The sequence below is a fragment of the Echinops telfairi genome, unplaced genomic scaffold (genome assembly GCF_000313985.2).
Source record: "Echinops telfairi isolate 266 unplaced genomic scaffold, ASM31398v2 ScPeMD7_21;HRSCAF=78, whole genome shotgun sequence".
NCBI lineage: Eukaryota > Metazoa > Chordata > Mammalia > Afrosoricida > Tenrecidae > Echinops > Echinops telfairi.
The window spans coordinates 1,758,283-1,781,034 of NW_022103918.1; the positions used below are offsets into that span (position 1 = coordinate 1,758,283).

The window sequence follows — 22,752 nt, forward strand, 5'->3', positions numbered from 1 at the left end:
CATCCCTCAGCCCTTCAATTAACCCCACATGTGTTTATCAGCCAGGTTGGTACAATAAACCAATTAACTCAAGGGAGTACTTGAGTGGAGGCCTAATGTCCATCCAGCAGGTGAGATTTATTACAAAATAGGGTGCATATATTTAGGATGAGAAAAATGGAAAGTTTAGTTTTACTTATAATCAAAGAAGAAAGGGAATAGGATTCTGCAAGATTATGAAGGAAAGACAGGTGATAGTCAGAACAGGAAATAATCATATCAAGATAAAGGCAAAGATAGTACCAGGATACGAACAGTGGCCTTAGAGTTTCAAAAGAACCATCAAAGTCTATCATCACCTAGTCTTCTATTAAGCAAAATTCAATCCTATTCCAGAACAATCTCTGTGACAATATACTTCCAAGGGTAAATCAATAAAATTAGATGGACTTTTATATCCAACTTTGTGGCAACATAAGTTTCTAGAAAGCATGGGGATATACAAATTATTATGAAAGAAATAAAGCAAAAAGTTTTCTAAAAGCTTAGGAAGTGATAGAGATATTCCACTCTACTGGTATTATTAAATAATGATGCATCATATGCACTTTTAATCTAATTCCCCTGAGAAATATCATCTCTCAGGAACTTCAATAAATCAACTTGTAAAACATGTGCTGCTTTGTCTAACACAATATTATTTAGTTCTACCGAATTAGATAGAAGTCAATATTTTTTCCTTAAGCTGCTAGGCTAACGATTAGCATTAAATCCAGCAGTGTCTTCTAATAGTTTCAATATATTAAACTCCCCCCAAGAGACACATAATTGCTTCTAATAACATACTTTCTGTTATATTGACTCTTATTTCTGAAAGCACTTGTTTAAACTCTATGCATTTGTGTTAGGCACACACACACAAAAGTATTAATGGAAAAAAGTTATGAGGGGTTAAAATAACCTTATGGTCTTTTGATGATCTAAACTGAAATCACTCAGAAACTTTTGTGAATAAAATCTATACCAATGTAATCATGCTGCCATCTAGAAATTTTTATGATTACTTAAATTTCCTCAAAGACTTTCCACTGCTTTTCACATAACATCCAATTTAATAGCACAGCATAGCATATTTTTTAACGAAACACTTATTCTCTCATCATATCTACCTTCTTACCACCCCACCTATCTCCTGATCCCTCCCCTCAAGCACACACGGGCATACTATGTAGCCTCCAACTGAATTTACTTTGCAGAATGCTGACTTCAATTTACATTCTGTACATCTTGATGATCTTTTCACCCCCAAAGCTGCCCCCCACCTTTATTATCTGGTCATTCTACTGAAGCTTGAGACCTTAGTTTGCAAAGGCCTTAGGAGGCCCTGCCTGTCTGATCCCCTTCCTAACGTGAAGATAATGACGTATGATATTGCTACACCCTGTTTTCTTTATTATACACATGACTGTAATTCTCTGCGGGCTGGGGCTACACTTTATTGAATGCATCGGTACTGATATCTAAAGAGTTCTCCAGGAGCCCTGGTGGTGGCGTGGGCGGGGCCTGAGCGGCGAACTATAAGAACAGCAATTCCAAAGCACCCGCTCCCTAATGGGGGAAAAGGGGTGGCTTTCCATTCCAGGAAAGTTTTATAGTCACGGAAACCCACAGAGGCAGCTGCGCCCTGTCCTAGCAGGTTGCTATGAGTCACGATCCACTCAGTGACAGGGAGTTTAGTGTTTTCATTGGTAATGAGTTCTCAATAAGCACTTATTAAATGAATGAAAACATATAATATCCTTGAACATATTATAACTTGGTTAAAGGAAGATGTGTATGTCAAATCTTAATAAGAAAAAAATACAAATTAAACAATACTGTGAAGATAAGAAAAAGTTAGTAGGAAATATACCAACTACTTAAAAAGCTGAAAATAGAAAACATGTGGCGCTGATAACAGGAGCCACTCAATGTAAGAACAGGCAGGTTCAACCGTGCGCTCAAAGCCCATTCTCCAGGTCACCCCACGCACACTGCTCAACAGGCTGCTATCTCCATCCTGCCCTCTCTTACGCCAATGTTGTGTAATGCAGTGGAAAAATGAATTTGCCTCCAATGATGTCGGGTCACACCTCCAATTCTATTCCGTCTCCGATGGTGAACTTCAGACCTCCCAGGACTTAGCCATTGTTTCTGTGAGTGTGGAGAACCAGCAGCGGTGGATGTGCTACTGTAAACACTCTTGTCTCTGTTGAATTTCGTTTGTCATGAACAGAAAGAATAGTGAGTTATTTGCTTTGCCACTAGCTGGTTCTGTATCCTTGGACATACCATCAAAACTCGCCGGGTTCTCAATGATTACTGATTAAATGAAAGACCTGAGAACTAAGTTACCTCTAAGAGGTCTTGACTGCTCCCAAGCCCAGGGCCGTTCGCCCAGGGCCGTCAGTGACCGAGGCTGATGTATTAGCTCGGTGATGTGCTTATTACCGTAGGACGTCATCTGTGTAGCCCACAGGAGGCACAGAGCAGAAGAGAAGTAATGAGTATCCCATTATCTCATGCACAGTGTGGGAAAACTACATACATTTGAGGACTGGCTGTACTCTGTCCCCCACATCTCCAAGTCTGTCTAAAACGACAGTATTTGCAATAGGGATTTGTCCATTTCTTAATTGCTGGTTGTTAGGAAGGTCTGGGAGGAATGATAGCTGCAGGAATGATAGCAAATACTGGATATTTAGAAAGACATCTCTGTAAGAATAAGACGGGTTTCCCGACTCTCTTTGAAAGTGAAAGCCTCCATTCTATGCTGCTAAGAATGTCAGAATTGTCTGAAACAGACTTTCCGTACATCCAGGAGGGGTACTCAATCTGTGTGGACACTGGTGTCACCTCAGGGAAGGCCAGCCTCCCCAAAAGCCACATGGCTATTTCCCTGTCACAGACTAAACCCAGAGCCCTGTCTTATAATAAATACACACGCGGAGTCAGAAAGTGCCAGGCTCCAGTCAACCACGGCTTAAACTTACAGAAGCTCCGAGGATGACAACCCACTCTTAGAAACAAAGACAACCCTCCAAGAGGAAGGGTAAGCAAGGGGCCCCAAGAAAGCAGGAGGAGCCAGCAAGCGGACTGATAAGCAATGTCCTACCACCCGACAACCACCCTACTACGCCTTTAAAAAAATAATAATAATACAGTTGTCTATCACTAAAACTCCTGTGGGGTACTTTTTTCAGAGCTCCTAGAAACAATAAACTAGTATTGGGTATACCCCAATATTCTTATTGTAATACACTATGAAGATGGGCTACCCTAATTATAAATCCTGATTCTACCATCTCTTTGTGACATTGGATAAGTTATTGTCATATGTGAGTCTCAGTTACTCATATACAAAATTAGAATAAAATTATTATGGGAATTATATTAAAAAGCAAATAGGGATTATGAGACATATGTATATTCTTAAATGAAGAGTCATGGAGGTGTACTGGGTTATATGTCAGTCTGCTAACTAAACGGTCAGCTGTTCCAATCCATTAGCTGCTCCTTGGAAGAAAGATGAGGCTATCTATTCCCATAAAGATTTCCAGGCTCAGAAACCCTAAGGAGAACGTCTGCTCTGTCCTATAGGGCCACTATGAATTGGAATCAACTCCATGGCAGTGGTCTTAGGTAGATATTCTTATCTAGAGATACAAATATATACAAAGGCAGATATATATGTATACACACACATATACATCAGTTCCTTTATTTTTCTGAAAAACTTGCATACTACAGAGACACAGAAACATTGGTGTTTCTTTAAACACTGATTCTAGAATGAAACTCACTAAAGTGAAAATCAAATGCAGTAAACTAAACATGATTAAAAGGACTATAAACTACTGTTGATTATGGGATGATACCCATTACATACTCACACACACACAAAAGAAAATTCCTTATTGCTGTGCACAAGACTCAAAAAGATTTCCCCTCTAAAAATATTGCCAGTCCTTTCACAGGTGAACCATCCTAACTCCAGGTGAACCCAGCTCCCTCTGGGTATCTCTGCACTGAGTCAATTTCAGGTCCCTTTTGCACTGCAGCGCCTTCCTACTGCTTTACACCTTCCACCCAGCAATCGGTCAATTCCTCGGTGCCTGCCCTCTTGTGACCAATGTGACATAACAGCTATTCATCTCACCATTATTCTCATGTTTTTTGAATGTGATCAAGAAGAACCACTCTAATTGTCTTTTGTTTTGTGTCTCCTCTAGAGCTCTAGGATATGGCAGCCCTGTACAGGAACACCATGTGTCACTTGCGTGTGTTTCACACAGAGTGTGATTTTTACTAATTGAGGTTGTGTGACAATCCTCCGAGCAAGTCGATTGGGGCCATTTTTCCAATAGCTCGTGCTTTTACTGACTGTATATGTGTCACTGTTTCATATCATTCTCACATGATTCCAAACTTTTTTTGTAACGCTACTACATACTTTACAGACTACAGAAAGTGTAAACATAACTTCATATGCACTGGGAAACCAAAACGTTGGTGTTGTATAACTCGCTTTACGATGTTCACTTTACTGCAGTGGTCTGAAACGGAGCCTGCAATATCTTTCGGATATGCCTCACAGTTTTCACAAGATAATTTTGGCATTAAGGGTTGTATGCTAGAGAATTTTATGCAGGTGTGTTAAAAGAAAATACATAGACTGTTAGTGGTCAAGGTAGATGTCATTTCATAGGTAGATGTACATTTCTTCATCAATCTGAAGCTACGCTCAGGTGAGGCAGAAACAGCACTACAGATGGAAATCCGAATGAAGAGGCGTCTGGAAGAGCTTCGGTAGTCGTCGAAGATAATTAATCAGTGCTAATCAGGTGAAAACACCAATGAAGGGGCTGCAGTAGATGCGGCTGTGTACCTGTGACGAGACGCTGACATCTCTGAAAGGCAGGACTTCAGTAGAAGTGTGCTTCTTCGTATCAAGCAGGTTCAGACTGACTCAGAGGAAAAGTATTATCCTCTGACTCACCAGGACCACTTCCTGAAACACCCAATGCTGTACTTGGAAGGAAGTCTGACGCAAGTGACATTTCTTTTAAATACTGATTAGACAAGATTGAAGTTCAGCACAAAATGGACAAAAGGCAGTATGTTTTCCAAAGGCAACAAGGCTTCAAAGCGGAGAACATTTCGTAAGTCCATAGTACCTGGTCACAGGAGGGAAGATTTTAAATACAGTTTTCACAAAAGGCATAAGCCAAGGTATATTACAAAGAATAAGCCACTGATTATCTAGACAGATCTCTCTTTATACCATAATTTCCTAACAATAATGGAAGAGTTTTGTTATTTTTGTTATTTTCATCTAAAGGATGAACCTTGACTTCAAAATAGTTTTGAATAGGTTTTCTGCTGTTGCTTTGTTTTAAAGTGATGCCTCTCTTCTCTATAAAACAATTATGACAAAACAATGATTTATAAATTATCAAGGGTTCATGGGGGATGGGGTAGTGGGGAGGGAGGGGGAAAAATAAGGAGCTGATGCTAGGGGCGTATGTGGAGAGCGGGTGTTTTGAGAATGATGAGAATGATGAGAGTAACAAATGTACAAATGATGTATGTATGTATGCTTTATATAATTGATGTATGTATGGATTATGATAAGCATTGTTTGAGCCCCCAATAAAATGATTAAAATTATAATAATATGCTTTAAAAAACAATTATGCGGGTATTATTATAGAATAATTTACAAGAAAAATAGCATTAAGCTGTTATATGTGTTTGTAAGTTTATGGTGATAAATTCTTTGCAAACTAACTTATTTCTGGATCACTGTAACTAAGAGGTCGGTTCTCTTAATTTCTCCACTTCAGAGCTGAAGGCACGTGGCACAGAACAACATAATGTGTTGCCTCCATTCAGAGCTTGTAAGAGGTGGGAGGTTTGAGTCAGAGGTGCCTCAGAAGATAGGCTACTTGTAAAAACTCAGCTACTGAAGATCCTATAAAGTACAAGTCTCAACTAACATGTGTAGGGTTGCTGTAAATTGATGGAAACTGATTTTTTTATTTTTAGAATGAGGTAAAACCTTCGATCCAGACAGACTAACACAAGCACCCAAGTTTCCTGTTTGTGTGCTACATCCTGGTGTGACCCTCTCATAGAAGGGTTAATACTTAAATGCATATACCAAAAACCAAACTCATTGGCATCAAGTCAATTCTGATTTATAGCGACCGTATAGGGCAGGGGAGGAGCCCTGATGGTCATGGTTGGCTACAATCTTCATAGTTGGCAGTTCCAAACCACGAACAGCTCCATAGGAAAAAGACTGGCTTTCTACTCCCGTAAACTAAACAGTTACAGTCTCAGAAACCCAAAGGGGGTCGCTGTGAGTCAGCCTTGACTCTGGCACTGAGTTTGGGTTTGATAGAACAAGGAAGAACTGCCTCTTTGGGTTTCTGAGACCATAATTCTTTAGAGGAGTAAAAAGCTTCATCTTTCTCCTATGGAATAGATGGTGGTTTTGAACTGTTAATCTTGCAATTAGCAGCCCAATGCATAACTAGTATATTACCAGGTCTCCTAAAGTCAGACATACACCCTGAAAAAAAAAAAAGCCTATTTCCACCAAGTTCATTTGATTCACAGGGACCTTATATAGGGTTTCTGAAGCTATAAATTTTTTAAAACGCAGAGTCTCATCATTCTCTCACAGAGGGGCTGTTGGGTTTGAACCACCAACTTTGAAGTTAGCAGTCCAACGTTTACCTCACGGGGTCACCAGGCTGCTTATACACACGTATAATGATAATATATATACATACATGTACATATGCATATATGGGCAATAAATAAAGACTGAAGTAGAATTTATGGCTTTAAATTATGAAATATTGAAGAGACATACAATGGGCTACCAGTAGAACTAGAATGTTTGTCATGGGAGAAGTACAGCCAGAATGCTTCTTAGAAGTAAGTGTGTGGCACTGGACCTCCACTCAAGTACTCCCTCGATGCAAGAAGACTTTTTCTATTAAATTGGCATTCCATAATGCATACCTTCCCAACACAACCACTGAAGACAGATGTGTGCATAAGCAAATGTGGTGAAGAAAGCTGATTGTGCCTGGCTATCAAAAGATACAGCGTCTGGGGTCTTAAAGGCTTGAAGATAAACAAGCGGCCATCCAGCTGAGAAGCATCAAAGCCCACATCGAAGAAGCACACCAGCCTGTCTGACCACAAGGTGTAGAAGGGACCAGGTATCAGACATCAAAGAACAAAAAAAAAACCATGTCAGTGGGTGCCCACCTTCCCGATATAATCACTGAAGACAAATGTGTGCATAAGCAAATGTGGTAAAGAAAGCTGATGGTGCCTGGCTATATCAAAGGATCAAGGGATCAGGTATCAGGCATCAAGGAACAAAAAAGTCATATCATTGTAAATCAGGGTGAGTGCAGAGTGGAGACCCAAAACCCATCTGTAGGCAACTGGACAGCCCCTTACTAAAGGGTCGAGGGGAGGAGATGAGCCAGTCTGGTTGCAGGGTAGCAACGATGAAACATACAACTTTCCTCTACTTCTTAAATGCTTCCTCCCCCCACTATCATGATCCCAATTCTACCTTACAAATCTGGCTAGACCAGAGGATGTGCACTGGTACAGAGAGGAATTGGAAACACAGCGAATCCAGGACAGATGACCCCTTCAGGACCAGTGGTGAGAGTGGCGATACCTGGAGGGTGGAGGGAAGGTGGGGTAGAAAGGGGGGACTGATTACAAGGACCTACATATAACCTCCTCCCTGGGAGATGGACAACAAAAAGTGGGTGAAGGGAGACGTCAGACAGTATAAGATATGGCAAAATAACAATAATTTATAAATTATCAAAGATTTATGAGGGAAGGGGGAGTGGGGAGGGAGGGGGAAAATGAGGAGCTGATATTAAGGGCTCAAGTAGAAAGCAAATGTATTGAGAATGATGATGGCAACAAATGTACAAATGTGCTTGACACAATGGATGGATGGATGGATTGTGATAAGAATTGTACAAGCCCCCAATAAAATAATTTTTTTAATAAAATAAATTTTAAAAAAGAAGTGTGTGGCAAAGACCCCAACTCAATATGTCCTTAGAACATATTCTAAAGGGAGATCAGTCCCTAAGCATTACATGCATGGGAAAGTATAAGGTCAATGAAAAAGAGGAAGACCTCCAATGAGATGAATGGATTCAGTGGCTGTAAACATGGACTCAAACAAAGCAGTGACTGTCAAGACGGCACAGGACTGCGCATTTCGCTCTGTCACGCAAAGGGCGGCCAGGAATCAGCTGCCTCAAAGGCACCAAACAATACGTATGTGGGAATGAACACTTTTCTAATTGCATACATCCCTGGATAGATTCACATACATGTTTCTAATGCATGGTTTTAAATTCTAATTCAAACAGTTTATCACTAGCACTTGGGTACAAAAAATACCATGTCTTTAATCTGGAGGACTACCATTGGCTTCGATAAGCGTTGAAGCTTTGCATTCCCCAGCCACACTTTCGTCAGTCTCCCCCGTTTCTCAGTTCTGAAACGCTGGGGTTATCTCACCAAATGATAATGCTCTGGACCTAACCCTTGGGGGAGAAAAATACACATAACATTTCCTTCTTCAAAATAACAAGCAATTAAACTGAATCTTCCTGTTTGTTTCCTCTTGAGTAATCAAGACTGGAAAGAGATCACACATTTGACTCTCACAGTATTTTGAGTTCAGGAGAAAGACAAACCTCTGTTCTGTAAAGTCAGCTAATACTTGCTCACTCAGATTCATAACCGGTTCACAGAAACTAGTTTAAATATTAAGTGGTTTTAAATATTAAGTGGTTAAACACTCCCAGTTCCAAACAGTTGAAAAATAAATTTCTATTTAACTTAATGGGGGCTGACTGTACATTCTCCAATAAGTCCTATCACTGTGGCCTGGCCTGCAGCTCACTAGCGAGCTGAGTAACAGCAAATTTATTCCTGAGGGCAAAGCCCTTAAAGCAGCAGCTAAGGAGAGAGCATACCTATTCTCAGCGAGAACACTTCTTGGGAGGTAGTGAAGACTCAGAGATGTTCTTGGAAGTCTGTTTACCTGCTGTGAATTTGGGCTAAGACAAAGCCACCCTATTGTTTTGAAGTGTATCATTTGCCTACATGCCATAGTGAAAGGAATTCTACCACTGGAAATGAATTCATTCTTTAGAGTTAAGCATTTTTATCCCTAGGAACCACTTATAAACTACAAACACTTCTGAAAGTAATAACATGTTGTGCGACTAACATTTAAGCATGAATTAGCAGATCATTTATTTTAAGATGGGTGGACTCTAAAGCAACATGAGAATTCCCATGAGTGGTATACCCAGAAATATAACCAATCTGCAGAGAGATGAAGCAGTGGTAAGCTACTAAAAAAAAAAAAAGCCCACATGATACTTTTGTCTCTATGAAGATATGCCCAGAAAATGTCTATTAATAATTACTAACACTGTGAAAGAAATTACAGCTTATGCATGGAATAGTGACTATGTACTGGAGGCAAACGTTAGCCTATAGTGAGAAAAGCCACATAAGAAATGCATCTTTTTTAACATTTGAGTATTTATGACTTACCAGATATTGTGGGGCCCTAGTCGCAGAGTGGTTTAAACATTGGGTTCCGAAGTGCAAGGTTAGTGGTTCAAAGCCACTAGCTGCCCCAAGGGAGAACTATGAAGCTACCCACTCCTGCAGAACTTTGCAGTCTCGGAAACTCTTACGAAATGGTTCTACTATGTCCTGTAAGGTCGCTAGCAATCAGAACCAATTGGATGGCAAGGAAGTTGGCTCAATTTTTAGCGGCTTTGTGCTTAGCGAGATGCGGAAGAACGGCATAGTTCCTCCCCTCCAGAAGCACTCAGATCAGTGAGAAGCTATGCAACTAGACAATGACAATTCATGAGCCTGCTTGCCTGCTAACTGAAAGTTACAGGCTCAAGTTGACCCAGAGGCACCTCCGAAGAAATTTCAACTGATTTACTTCTTTAAAAATTGGCCCCTGATTACTCTGGGGAGCATGTTTCTACCTCGGAATCATGAGTGAAAACCAACTTGATGGTAACTGGCTGGTTAATAAAGATCAAGAAACACAATCCTAATATGCAAAAGCAATAAATTACACTGTGTTTGGGATAACAGAACACTGGGCCAGATTTTACCAGCTTTCTTTTTTCTACTCGAGCTCTACCATTCTCTGACCATACATATTTCTTGAAAATAAATACCTTTTCTCTTAGCAAGTGCATCTCATCTGTTAGCCAATACTGCCTTTCTGTGAGCACACAGATTTATGATATCCACTAAGAAATTGCTCAAACTTCACATCAAATCCCTGGCCAGAAGATAAAACTACACTAAAGGTTTATGCATCTTTAAAACACATAGCACACTGAATTCTTGTATGGTCAACTATACATTTGTTAGTTTTGTCATTTATCAACTATTTAAATGCAAATCTCGAAGACTAACATTTAAGAATAACCTTGGAAATATCTTCCTTCTTTCTGTCTCTCAGTCCCCTTCTTACATAATGTAACTTGCTTCCTTTCCTTAATTGCTAAAAAGCCTTATTTCCCTTCCACTTTACAGTACATAGCTTGTCAATCCAGTCCCTTCCACGGCTACCGCAACCTTGTTTAACAGTTTAGAAATAAGCAACCTTGCCTACTTTCTCTTTCTACTTTATAAATCCTCCAGTGTACTCCAACCCAAAAAGTAAAATCATCTCAGTTTTGAAGTTTAAATGTAATTTTTGTTAGCAGATTTTCACTCAATAGGAGGGTCTTTGTATTCTATAAATACAAATATATACAGAGAGAATTTAATGCCTTTATTAAATCACTAAGCCTGATCAGCGTGTCTTTTTGGGTCATCAGTGATCCCCTGGAATCCTTCGTCGGTCATTTTTAGGGCAATAGCTTTAACATTCAATTTCAGATTCATTCTGGACTAATGGTAATAATGTAAATTCACCTTTCCGACTCGGGATTGGATCCAGTGGAAGCACGCTCTCTACATTCCTTTCCATGCCTTTCTGTGCAGACTGTCTCCAAGCCAAATGCTCTATTCAGAGACACGAACCCAGCTCAGGTCGTCTGACAAAGCTGAGCTGCAAGCGGCCTAGGGTAACCTGGTATTACCAATAATCTGAGTAGCTTACTGCAATTAGGTTTGGCTCACCCAGCAATATTTGTCTCACAATTACACCATTAAAATTCCTTAGTGAAAGAACCTTCAACAGGGGGTTTCAAAAAGTTCATAAGAACGTGGAATTGAGAGATAATGGAAAATTCCCACAAATGTTGGAAGCCATCTCGTATAGTGAACACAACAGGCAAGGCTGCTGTACTCATAACTGTTGGGAAACACAATCATCATCACTGTTATTTCCATGACTATGCTTACCTCTTGACCGCCTCAAAGATCATCATCCCCTGCCTCAGAAAAGTTTTGTCCTTCATTGTTGCCTGGCTAACTTTTATATTTCAGTTGAAATGACCCCTCCTCAGGATATCGTTCCACGACCCACCAATAGATATTAGATTCCCTATTACATGTTGTCATAGGACTGGAAAGTAATCCTTGTTTCATAAAATTTCACACTCAGGTATACGGGCCAGGGTTGGTCTAGTATCTGCTTTTCACAATGAGTTCCTCTCTGGTACCTTTTCTATTGAGGAGAGCTTAAGTTTTATTCTGCATTTTATATTAAATTTTTTTCAATTCATTTTTCTTATATTATTTTAAGTATACGAGACTTTAATTTTGTTAAGTTTTCTTTGTAATTGTATATTATCTAACCAAAGGCCTTCCTTTATATTTACTGGATTTATTTTTTAAATTACAGTTCTCCAAGTAATTCTATTTTTTGTGTACAACTGAAGTGCTCTGTTTGTATTTTAGGCAGTAGTTTAAGGTATTACACTCATCCACAGCTGATTCCTAGTTAGACATTTTCCTGCCAGAAACAGCTTATATTCAGTTTGTACTAATTTTCTATACTATTTTCTTCTCTGGGGCCAAAAAACCTTGTGCATGGATCCCATCATCACATACTCAGTATGAAATATTAAGCTAACTTACCTTCCATGAGTCTCCTTTTCTCACCAGTAAAGTAGTTATAATAAGGCCTCTCAGAGAAGGAAATAGGAAGTATACAAAGGTCCCAGCAAAATATCATGCTAAATAAATATCAATTCCTTCCTACATATGGGCTAAATGGTACATATCTGAAAATGTAGCCCCCGATTAGATACAATACCTTCTTCTATTATTTACAACTTGAATCTGATTTCCTTAAAGAACCCCACCCCCCCACCTCCCCCTAGGCTTCACGATTAGGGTGGTCTTGTTAGGTGCCAGTCAGTTCTGACTCACAGCAACCACATGTCCAACAGAACGAAACACTGCCTTCCTGGTCCTGCGCCCTCCTCACCACTATTCTGATGTTTGAGCCCATTTGTGTAGCCACTGTGTCCATCCGTCTTGTCAAGAGCTCCCCTCTTTTGGTGACCCTCTACCAAGCAAAATGTCCTAAGAACTGGTCTCCTTAAACTTGTCCAAAGTAGATGAGGCAAAGATGGCCTTGCCTCTAAGGAGGGTTCTGGCTGTACCTCTTCAGGGTAAGGGGTGAGGTGTTGTGGGAGGAGAGCTGGTGTCAGAATAGGGTCAAAAGGGATGGAGGTAGAGGTATAGCTGACCTCTGCCTTGGAGCAATCTGCCTTGAGAACTAGAGAAGGTCGAATACTGCCGACACTGTAACATAAGGAAATGCAGAGAGTACAAAACAGAAAGATTACCTTTGACGTTGGAAATGAAGAAGCGGCTTTCTAATGGAGGTCTGAGTAAAGGCAAAGCATCAGGAAACTGGAGGTATAAAACAAGAGGATTCGACTAAAACTGAGGCTGTGTGACTAGATATGAAAAGTTACAGGCTGAGTTTGGATTTCATATGACGGGAGGTGGGAAGTGCGCTGGGCGAGGGGAATGCCACATGAGTTGTGAATGGGCAAAAGGAAGCCCAATAGGCTTTCACAAGTACAAGCTGTGAATAAATTAAGAGAATTCATTCAAAGATCCCTTGGAAAGCCTGGTCAGAGCAATAGGAGAGCTTTCTGCAGCCACAATCCCAGCCTTTGTGCATAAGATTGATATTCCAAGCTCTACTTAGTGGAGACTAACTGTGTCATTTGGTCCTGGCAAATTATCTAAATGAGTGGAGTAAAGAATTACCTGCAAAATGGGGCAAAGGTATTTCTTCAAAACCATGAAGGGCACAATAGAAGGTAATAGCAATAATACTGTCTGTGAGTCTTTACCAGAGATTTAAATTTGGTGACTAGGATTGAACAGAAAATTTAAATGATAGAATCATGAATTACAACTAAATATCTGATACCATATTTTCATAAACAACAAAGTTAACATTAAAGCTCCTAAAACTAAAGCTGTCTTAGTCAGATAGCCAAAGATTAAGGCAAGTTTAATAAGTGCATATTGTCCATTTGGTTCAGAATTTATCAGTACGAAGTTGAAAAACAACAACAAAAACTTCCTGCTAAGGAGTCAATGCCGACACATAGCACCCTCATAGTAGAAAGATGGGACTTTCTCTTCTGGTGAAGAGATATAGTCTCAGGAACCCACAGGGGCAATTCCACCCTGTCCTATATAGGCACTACTTATAATAGTTCACAAATCTTTTAACATTTCATAAAATATATTGAGAATTAAAACTATCAAAGTTTCCTCTAATCAAATTCTCAAATCTAATTTCTACATTCTGTTCCCAAAATTCTACACACAAATGCCTTAGTTTTAACCAAAATAAGAAATATACTTTGGTCATATAACTAAAAAGTCTACTTTCAAGTGCTCACATGCTAAATTAAAATTTTTAACCTAAAACCTAAAATTAAAAATTGTAATGAATACTTGTTAAAAATATTCCAGAAGGAAAATAATCAAGACTATACAATGACAATCTACTTTATCATACATCCTCTGGACAAAATTCTTGTATTGTTCAACCAAGCTACTAATTTAAAATCTAAACAGTAAGGAGATGATTTTTGTCTCCCTTACTAGATTAATGACAAAAAAAGAGACTTTTCTACACAATTTATTGCAAATTGTTTACAGAGAGAAATGAGACTAAACAGCTTACTCTCTGGACTATTAATTCCTCTGGTAAGCAAATTCCTTCCGTTAAATTTTAGGGGCTGTTTCAAAGTCTAGTTGGTGTCAGAAAGACACCTCTTTTAAAAACCCTAAGTATCAAGGAGATAATATCCTGTCCTGAAGTGAGAACAGGTAAGTCAAAGGGCAAAATATTTTACATACTCTTCCCAATATTTGCATTCCACGTCATACTTCCATTTACCATGGAATTTTACCGGTAAAGTGTACCCAGGCTTTGCATCACAACTCAAAGAGTCTCAACTATTATTCATGGTACCAAATGAAAGCAAACAAAACATCTGTACCTGATGCTTAAAACTTTCATAAATTGATATGCTGGCACAGAAGAATACACTAGAAGAATCTTAAACAACAGATACCTTATTGGAAAATCAATACATGTACACATGTATTGATTTAAAAGGATCAAAATAGCCATAATAATGACCCCTGACATTAAGACAAGCCTGACATTTTTCCCACACCACTGTGATTTGACCGGTTGTTTACTTTTGTTCCCTTTTATATTGTAATACAAAGTTATAGCTCTGGATTCTTTTAAATAATAACCTTTTTACATAAAGAATGCCTTGCATTTAATCACTAGCAATAGACTAGAATACCAACAACAAAGGTTTCACCTGAATAAAATACCATTGAAACAGCTACAAAAACAAACGGCTATCGTAGTTCTCTCTGTATTGTGCCCCCTTGACTACTAGCTGAAAGGACTCCACGTAGAGGGGTCTTGGGAGACTGGTCTTGGTGATGGGCATCTGAAAGTCCACAGACAGCCTTCAAGACCCTCTGGAGAAGGGGGGCTGCACACACATGGGACTGCACACACAGTGAGTCGGAAGCAACTCGACAGCAACAACCACATATGTTAAAAAGTACATATGCTAATCACGGAACTCAAATTTGATATTTAAAACCCATCATTTTAATATTAGATTTTCGGAAAGTCTGTCTTTAAAAACTCCTATTGGTTGACTATTTAAATATTTACAAGTTCACTTTTTAAAAATAGGAAACTTAAAATACACATATTTAACTACTATTTAGATTACAAGCAAAATGTTTACACAGAAATTGGCTGGGTTCAATCTGTGGCCTCAAAGTCAATAGTAAGCTATGAAGGCTAAATTTAGTGAGCAATTTTTTACAGCACAACTAACATTGTATAAACAATCAAAAAAAGTATATCAGGTTCATTTCAAAATAATGTTTTTAACTTGACATACTATGTCTATATTTTTGCAACTGTAAATAGCCAAGAGATCTTCTCTTGGAAATACCACTGTAGAAAAGAGAAGAAAAGATCACTTTTCCCTTGAACACCAGGAGCAAAGGGAAGGAAACTCTTTCCATCCCTTTCTCGGTGCGGAAGAGCACGGGGGCGGAAGGCAGGAGGGACCCTACTGAGCGTGGATACAGCCTATGACACCAAGTTCAGAATCTATTTTTAATGTTCAACGAGAATTTCTAAAATTGTCAAAGAGCTCACTTAGCCTGAAACTATTACAGCATGTTTCAGAGTCTAGACATACCCTTCACGATAATAATTATTTATCTCTTTCCGAGTCCTCCTTAGCAAAGAACATATTCACAAACTCAAAGCTACCTACTCACACATAATCCAGGTAAGTCTCCTCTACCCTATTCTCCAGGCCAGGCTGTGACGGGATTCCTCTGGATTCATGGATGGGGCCCAGTGACCTTTGGCACATCATCAGAAAGGGTGGGCCCCAAGGCTACAGTTTCGGCATTGTACTCATGAATTGAGTTTCTCCTCTGGTTTCTCTGGGCGTTACCTAAGACTTCCTCTTCTTTCTAAGTAAACATAGCAACTCTACCTACTACACTTCCCACGTGGCCCTCCTTGGTTAAGCAAAGCTTTTAAACTATACAAATAAGTGTTGAGAACATGTCTTAAAGGCCTAGAAGCACAATAGGCAAGTCCTTGGTTAAAGAATCTAAATCAAGTGAGGCAACTCAAACCCCTCCAGTGGTTCCATGGAAGAAAGGCCTGGCCACTGGCTTTTGCAAAGACTAGAGTCAAGAAAACCGTGTGGGGCAGTTCTCCGCTGTCACACGGGGTCACTAGCTTGGATCCCGCACCAAGCAACGCATTCAAAACTAGTTGGGCTGCTAACTGTAATGTCGGCAGTCTGAAAGCACCAGTCACTCCACAGGGGAAAGACCAGGCTTTCTGTTTCTGTAAAGATGAGTGCCCTTCAAAACCCACACAGGCAGCTCTACTCTATTCAATAAGGTCTGTGGTACTGACTGGATGGAAGCGAGAGAGAGAAATATGCTATGAGGATATGACATCCTGCCCTGAAGTGAGAGCGGGTGAGTCAAAGGACAAAATGTTTTACATACTCTTCCCAATATTTACATTCCACACGATGCTTCCATTTACCGTGGGATTTTACCTGCAAAGTGGACCCAGGCTTTGCAATACAACTCAAAGAATCTCACCTATTATTCACGGTTCCAAATTAAAACAAACAAACCAAAAAAATCTGTATCTGGCAGCAGACACTATGATTTATTGAATCCATTTTAATGAGGCAGAATTTGAGGAATAGGATTAATAAGTAGTAACTTGTGAGAATCCTAGGTGCACTGATAGGGTCAAATGAGCTCATGACAAAAGAAATTGTAAACGTTTAGAAAAGATGGAGGTATCCTTCCTGAGAGTAAAGAAAGTTAACCAATGGGAAACCAGATCTAGAACTGATGGGCAGACTGGTGTGGAGATTAACCACTTCAGTTGGCATCACACTTAGTCTAGATTTGGTTTGGTAATGAGATGCCACTGCTGGTGACCAGGTCTGATGAAAAGGGCTGCCTAAGGTGAGCACAGCTGAGGGAGATTTCTGCCTACACTCCTCCACAACACACGACCCATGTGTATGAGCGTACACAGAAGGCCTTCTGGGCAAAGAGGTCTTGAGGCTCACGAGATCTTCTTCAGTGAGCTGCAATCAGAGTGAAAATGTGAGGAGTAGGGCATCTGCAGAAATAATTCAAAGAGTTGGTCTCTAAGAATCTGGGTGAGGAAACAAGGCAAAAGCTACAACCATAAATTTAAGCCCTAAGCTTGTGCTACAATTTTAAAATCTAAATATTATTTGTATGGGAATTTCCAAGCTAAGAAATGGGGACCAAATCAAATCCTAGACCAATAACATCCCTGAAATATCTGGCAGACACATACATAAAAACAATTTAAGGTAATACGCCATTACTCCATAAACCAGGCTATGTAGGACTTTTTCAGGTATAAAAATAAAACAAAAATAAAAAAACCAGCTGCTACTGAAGATAATCATATAATTTTGAAAACTATAAAATTTATGAGAAAATAATTCACTGTGATTGAGCATTATTTGTGAATACACCTAATCCATTTTAATGAGGCAGAATTTGAGGAATAGGATTAATAAGTAGTAACTTGTGAGAATCCTAGGTGCACTGATAATAGTATATTTTTCATCTAAAGGAAAAGGTATACTGAAGGTAATAAAGGGAAAAAAGAAAAGAAAAGAAATGGAGATACCGGGAGGGAGGAGAGAGAGTGGGGTAGAAAGGGGGAACTGATTACAGGGATCTACATATAACTTCCTCCCTGGGGGACAGACAACAGAAAAGTGGGTGAAGGGAGACGTCAGACAGTGCAAGATATGACAAAATAATAATTTATAAATTATCAAGGGTTCATGATGGAGGGAGAGCAGGGAGGGAGGGGAAAAATGAGGAGCTGATGCCAGGGGCTTAAGTGGAGAGCAAATGTTTTGAGAATGATGAGGGCAATGAATGTACTAATATGCTTTACACAATTGATATATGTATGGATTGTGATGAGAGTTGTGTGAGCCCCTAATAAAATAACTTTAAAAAAAAAGAAAAGTAAAGAAGGACTCACAAAGATAAAAAAACTGAAAAACAGATACTATAAAAAACAAAAAGAAGTAATGTGCATAAATAAATACATGCACATTTCTCTGAATAAAGTATTGTGTTAGACTGGGTTCTCCAGAAAAGCAAAACCAACACAAAGCTAGTTGTATACATACATATGAAGGAGGACCTACCCGCCACCCCCCAAAAGGGAAAAAGCTCCCCTGGGCAGAGCGTTCCTTAGTGCACCAGTGGCTTCACCTGGGAAGGTTCTTTCTGGTAACAGTGACGTTTTTGGTAAAAGCAGTTTCATTCAAACCTCGTTTTTTTGTGATGGTCAATTTTTTTAAAACATTTTATTAGGGGCTCATACAACTGTTATCGCAATCCATACACACAATTGTGTAAAGCGCATTTGTACATCATTCTCAAAACATTTTCTCTCCACTTAAGCCCCCGACATTAGGTCCTCATTTTTCCCCTCCCTTCCTGCTCCCCACTCCCTCATGAGCCCTTGATAGTTTATAAATTGGTAAGAGAACAGTGTGCAGCTGTGAAATTTTGTTTCCTTCTTGGGAAAAATGCTGCAGAAACTGCTGTGATGTTAAACACAGCTTACAAGGTCAGCACTATGGGAAAAACTCAAGTGTAAGAGTGATTTTCTCATTTCCAAAAAGTTGAAAGGTCGACTCTTGATAAACATCATTCTGGACATCTGTCAACTTCCTGAACGGACGAAAATGTTGACAAAATCCATGCACTTGTGCTCCAAGACCAACAACGAACCATTGCGGAGATGGGGAAGTTATCTGGACTATCTTGGAGCTGGGTTCAGCGAATTTTAATGTATTGGGGAAGGAGAAGGGTCACTGCAAAATATGTGCCTCAGGTTGTGACTGACCAGGAAAAAGAGCTTCTCGTGGAAACATGCAGTGCTTTCAAAGAACAGCTCTGAAGTGACCCAGACTTTTTTCCTAAAGCCATTCCTGGTAACGAATGAGACAGGGTGCTATTCTTAGGACCCCAAAACCAAACATCAATCCAGCCAGTGGAAGACACCATCATCACCTCACCCAAAAAAAAAGCTCCTCAAGTGAAATCAAAGATCAAGATGATGCTCATTTGGTTGTTTTTGTTTGTTTGTTTGTTTGTTTGTTTTTATGAAGGGAATAGTGCATTTGAAGTTCGTTCCACCAAGTCAGACTGTTAATCAAGCTTCTGTTTACAGGTTCTGCAAAGACTGCATAACAGCGTGTGACCAAAAGAAGGTGGGGGCCTGCTTTGTGACAGACGGGGGGCTGGTTTTGCTACCACGACAATATACTTGCTCATGCAGCCATCTCAGTGGACCAGTTTTTGGCAAAAATTAGCATGGGTCTCTTGCTCCACACACCTTACTCACCTGACCTCACTCCGTGCAACTTCTTTTTGTTTCCACAAAGAAAGAGGAACATGAAAGGACAGCAATCTGATGGCATAGCAGAGGTGAAGAAAAAAACAAGGGAGGTGTTGTCAGCCATCCAAACAGATGAGTTTGAAAAATGTTTCAAAGAATGGAATCACAAATTTGACAAATGTATTAAGTGTAATGGACAGTACTTAGAAGGTGATAAAGTTGCTTTTAAAAAAAAAACTATAAATACATAGACTTGGGGGGGGGTCCAGTTGGTTTTTTTGGGGGTATTCCCTCATATGATTTTGGGGGCATCCCCTCATATAATTTTATATTAAGAAAGTGGTTTACACAGTTATAGAAATGGTAAAGTCCAAACTGTTTCAAGTCTGTGGGTCAGATGTTAAGCTGACACTTTCCCTGAATCAGGTATCTGTCAGAACTGATGAACCAGGAAGCAGAAAAACCATAGGTTGATAGAGGCAGATGAAGCTAAGGTGAGCAATTCAGGTTTGTGACCACAGAGTCCGATGACTCCAAGGCTGGCAAGCAATATATTAGGCGACTGAGAGCTCTGAGAGTAAGCATGCAATACAGAGGGTCATTGACTGAAGTCCAAACAACCAGAAGTTGAGGAGACAGATGTAGAATCCAGACCTAGCAAGAAGTGGGGAGTTTTCCCACAGAGTGTGTTTTACTAGGAGTAGGCCATACGTTAAAAAAAAAAAATGTCCTTTCAATTGTATAAAGCTTGTGATGTGATTAAGGAAGTAGCACTCCATCCAAATCTTCCCCAACTGCTCGGCTGCTTAAAGAATATCACATTAAGGAGTTAACTAATTACGTCAGATCACATCTTGGCAGAATCCTGGCAAAGCTAAGCTGACATAAAACCTAACTAACACAAGTACTTAAGAGCTCTAGCATGTGAATGTAAATTAAAGGGGGGATCTCCTCGCTATAAACTAGTTGCCATTGAGTGGGTTCTGATCACATGGCTCCAATGGGTGCAGAGTAGAACGGTGTTCCACAGGGTTTTCAGTGGCTGGTTTTTGGAAATAGATCATTAGGCTTTTCTTCCAAGGAGGCCCTGGGTGGGCTTGAATCTCCAATCTTTAAGTTAGCCTCTGAGCAGGTTAACTATTTGTACCATGAAGGGACTCCCATAGATACATAGCACTTGAAATGTATTTTTGAAAAGCAATGATCAATGCTACAATGATCAATGGAGCTGTTTGTTAAAAACTATCCTACAACCAACTCTTTGCTCTTTACCCTCTCTCAAAGCCCTGCCACTCTGCCCTGCAACGCCTCATTCCTGGGACATTATTACACACACACACACACACACACACACACACACACACGAGGATACACTGAACCATATCTCCAGCACCTTGCAGGTAAAATTAAATGGAGTAGAAACTGTGATGTACCACCAGTTCTTTTGAATAATTTATTCCCCAGCTGCTGTGAGTACTACCAGTAGATAGTCTTGGGCTATCTGCTCTCTTTGAAATTCTTGTTGGCTGAATACTCTGTTCACACAAAGTCACACCCTCTTCTTCGGCAGTCTGCATCCAAAGACTTGGTGTTATGGTTTGACTTGTGTCTCCCCAAAAGGTATTGGTCTAGTCTTAACACAGTATCTGTGAATGTGAACTTATTTGGTCCAGTATCTTTGCAGGATTAATCAGATAACACATGTCATACTCAAGTGAGCGCTGATTCAATAGGGATGGTGTTCTTGTAAGAAGAAACAGACACAGAGGGGCTCTGGCCATCAGATGAGAGAGGCAGGAGAATGGAGCCTACTGTCTGTCACAAGCCAAGGGACACCTGAAGCCAGCAGAAGCTAGATGAGGCAAAGGAGGATGCGAAAACCCAGAGAAAGAAGATGATACAGCAGTCACCCAGAATCCAAACTTCTGTCCTCCAGAACTGTGAGAGAATTATGTGATTTCTGTTGTTTTAACCACTCTTCCTGGTACTTTGTTATAGAAGCCATAGGAAATAATACACTGGGGAACCCAAACTGTGACATAGGACATCTGGGGGGAAATGGTAGGAAACTGAGCAACATTTCCAATAGAGTGAGAAGATAAGCCTATTAGACCATTGGAAGCCAATGGGAAGAAAAGCAGGAGTTACTAATACTATGCCCTTGTAATGAAAACCAGTAGTAAACATGGCAGAGATTGTGTTTTCAAAGTGAACAATACAATCATGAGGTTACAATCCAACATTTCAAGGCATCACTGAACTTTAGAGCAAAGGGGGTCTCAGAGGATAACCCAATTCCATTCCCTTTCATTACTAAGATATGCCTCTTAGGCCTATGGGTCTTCCAGGTGTTAACAATGTGGCTGCCTAGCAATGAATCTATTTTTTTCTCTAAGAGATTTTCCTAACAACTTAACAGGTACATTTAATACCATGCTGTCAACGTTACAGAATCCGGGTGTGTCTTTTGGTTCTGAGACTTCAGCAGAGACATCCATTTTGTGAAAGACTAATATGGGACAGCTGGAATATGACTACGTATTGTCCGAAATGCTAATAAAAAACTGCACTGGTTGAAAGCATTCCTAACAATCGGGACATCCATGTCATGAAGCAAATGTGCTGATACTTCTAACGTAAGTTTATTGGAAGTCACTACATAAAATAGTATGTATTGACATGTGACAGATTGAGTACTACATATTTTCCATGACTACTGAAGGAGGGTATAAGTTGCACAGCTATACATTTCTAAACATAACCTTGCCCTACATCGCATCCTTTCTCTGTAACCACAAATATAGAAGCAGACAGTGTAGGCTGTAGCACAGCCTGTCAACTAAGATCATCAGATCCAAAATGACGAGAGGTTGTTTATGGAGAGCATTCAGCCAGCCCAGCGGAATGGCTCAGCAATGTCACAATCCATTCATCTTGTGAGTATACGCAGAGCCGCACTCTCAGTTCCTGCACAGTACAACTCCAGTTCCTCATTAAGGTTTCTTCCCTTCCTCTCCTAAGACTTACTTTCTGCTTTATCCTTTCTAAACCAACCCCTTTTCTAACTTTCAACCTTTTTTTTTTGGTTTCTGTTCCTCCTTTTTTTTTTTAAATCAATTTATTGGGGCTCATACAATTCATCACAATACATAGATCAATTGTGTAAAGCACATCTATACATTTATTGCCCT

At 39.8% G+C, this 22,752-nt stretch overlaps 1 protein-coding gene across 3 annotated transcripts in view; it reads right to left on the reverse strand.

Annotated features, from left to right (window-relative positions):
• EPS8 (epidermal growth factor receptor pathway substrate 8) overlaps nucleotides 1-22,752 on the reverse strand; it is a 237,029-nt gene that overhangs the window by 109,870 nt on the left and 104,407 nt on the right. The window contains exon 1 of one of the 3 annotated variants that reach the window (XM_045288419.1): nucleotides 12,876-12,942. The exons of the other annotated variants lie outside the window; for them this stretch is intronic. The gene's annotated coding sequence lies outside the window, so the exon portion shown is untranslated. Of the gene's footprint in view, nucleotides 1-12,875; nucleotides 12,943-22,752 lie in introns of those variants that run through there. 3 annotated transcript variants of the gene reach the window in all.